At 41.7% G+C, this 2,692-nt stretch overlaps 1 protein-coding gene across 1 annotated transcript in view; it reads right to left on the reverse strand.

Moving 5' to 3' along the window:
* Nucleotides 1-2,692, reverse strand: part of OSBPL5 (oxysterol binding protein like 5) — a 358,346-nt gene that overhangs the window by 267,169 nt on the left and 88,485 nt on the right. The gene's annotated exons all lie outside the window — the stretch shown is intronic.

Consider the following 2,692-nt stretch of genomic DNA (forward strand, 5'->3'; position numbering starts at 1 on the left):
TATTTCTAAATTCCATTTATGAGACTCATCCCACCAGGTTTCAGTGACGCCTATTATATCATTTTTTGCTTTGTTGTGCTAGGAGTTGAAGTTTATCTTGCTTATTTCCCATGCTCTGTGCATTAGTATAGAGACATCTAAGACCATGTGCTCCCTTTACTTGCTGCCTGTGCAAGTTCTTTTGCCTCCCACTGTTGGGTCCTTGCACTGTTTGCCTTGTTCCCTCTGTGTCAGTTTGACTATTTTCTCCAGCCCTTTTGCCTTCCAGAATACTGTCTCCCTCCCCCACATAACTCTGTTTAAAGCCCTCCTGATCAAATTCTTGAGACTATTGGCAAAAACATGTTTGCCAACTGGCATGAGATGCAACCCATCCCTTGCCAGAAGTCCCTCCTCATGGAACTGCAGCCCATGGTCCAAGAATCCAAACTGCTCTTGGCGGCACCATCTACGGAGCCAGATATTTACATCCGCTATTTTCTTTTCCCTTCCTGGACCATGCCCTTAAACTGGGAGAAGAGATGAGATGACAACCTGTGCATCCATCTCTTTCAACTTCCTACCCAAAGCCTCATAATCCCTTATGATATTCTGAAGGCTGTGCCTTGCAGTATCATTGGTTCCCACATGAACCAAAAGAAAGGGATAATGGTCAGTAGGCTTGACAAGTCTTGTCAGCCTCTCTTACAGTCCCCACCCACATTTTACTAATGTGAAAAAAATGCATTGTCCTTCCAAAAGGAAAAGAAGAGGATGATTATATTGACTATGTAGAATCATCTTTCATAATCCAATAACATGTTGGCCATAAGATCCAACAGGACTTTGTCTAGGGTAGGGCCTGGTAATCAAAGTTCCCTGGTGAAGGCTGCACTTATTGGATGCCATGGAGCACTTGGCAATATTTCTGTTCCTTAACCCATCCATATCTGCTGGACTCAGCTGATCCACTAATATAGAAGAAGAGGCATGTAGAACCTTTTTCTTTTCTTCTCGTTCTTTTAGCAAAGTGTTTCTGTCCACCAGCTTAACCACAGTTGGGAGGCCTAGAAGGGGGGGAAAAGAGCAATTAAAATGGTGTATATGCTTTAATGTGTTACTATTTTTATGAATTTAGCCCAACACTATATGTAACCAAAAGCAAAGCTTGGAAAAGTTACTTTTTAAGGCAGTAATTCCCTAAATGCCCTTGTTTAATGGGGATTCTAGGAGCTGTAGTTCAAAAAAAGTAAAATTTTCAAGCTCTAAACTGGGTAATTTGATTCTGAGTAATCCTACTATTGGCAATCTAGGCCTGTGCTGAACTGAGGTCATGACCAACCTCTCCCCCCTTAAAAACAGCCCCTTTGCTGGAGCAATCTGATTTTCATACCCAAGAAGACTACTAAAGATCATTAGTAAGAAATCAAGGTTCTTGCAAGAATATTATCTCAAACTGAACCAGAATGGCAAGAACATCTTGTTCTTCCACCCATCATTATCCTATTACTGTCTTTTTAAATGCCACAAAAATGTTACAAATACTATTCAAAGCAGTATAGATTATGATAACAACATTTGTAATTCAAATATTCTGATTCTAGGCAGGTGCACTGATCTTATTCCTTTGTGGATAAACTCCATTTACATTCACAGAATCGTAGAGTTGGAAGAGACCACAAGGGCCATCCAGTCCAACCCCCTGCCATGCCGGAAATCTCAATCAAAGCATCCTTGACAGACGGCCATCCAGCCTCTGCTTAAAGACCTCCAAAGAAGGGGACTCCACCACACTCTGAGGGAGTGTGTTCCACTGTCCAACAGCCCTTACTTTCAGGAAGTTCCTCCTAATGTTGAGCTGGAACCTCTTTTCCTGTAGCTTGCATCCATTGTTCCATATCCTGTTCTCTGGAGCAGCAGAAAACAAGCTTGCTCCCTCCTCAATATGACATCCCTTCAAATATTTAAACAGGGCTATCATATCACCTCTTAACCTTCTTTTCTCCAAGGCTAAACATCCTCAGATCCCTAAGGCATTCCTCATAGGACACAGTTTCCAGACCTGTCACCATTTTAGTTGCCCTCCTTTGGACACGCTCCAGTTTCTCAATGTCCTTTCTGAATTGTGGTGCCCAGAACTGGACACAATATTCCAGGTGGGGCCTGACCAAAGCAGAGTACAGTGGCACTATTACTTCTCTTGATCTAGACACTATACTTTTATTGACGCAGCCTAAAATTGCATTGGCCTTTTTAGCTGCTGCCTCACACTGTTGACTCATGTTCAATTTGTGGTCTACTTGGGACTCCTAGATCCCTTTCATATGTAGTCTCGTTCAGCCAGGTGTCCCCCATCCTGTATCTGTGCATTTTATTAATTTCTTCCTCTCCCTTCCTACTATCTAATCTCAACATTGGTGCAGCAATCCTAGGAGATAAGTCTCATTGTATTTAATGTGGCTTGATTCTGAGTAGACATGGATAGGATTGCACAGTTAATTCACTGAATCATCCAGATCTACATGTGATTGTTTGAAAAAGGAAATAAACTGGTACAGGAGATTTGTCAACCTGAGTTTCAAAGGAGTTCTGTAAAGTCAGGCTTCCAAGACCAGGTTCCTGTGAACAACTGACTCTTCATGATAGAGGTGGAAGTACACTAGTCCAAATTGTTTCAATCTTTTAAAAATAGTAATGTAAATATCAGATAAAT

Source organism: Sceloporus undulatus, chromosome 1, assembly GCF_019175285.1.
Source record: "Sceloporus undulatus isolate JIND9_A2432 ecotype Alabama chromosome 1, SceUnd_v1.1, whole genome shotgun sequence".
Taxonomy (NCBI): domain Eukaryota; kingdom Metazoa; phylum Chordata; class Lepidosauria; order Squamata; family Phrynosomatidae; genus Sceloporus; species Sceloporus undulatus.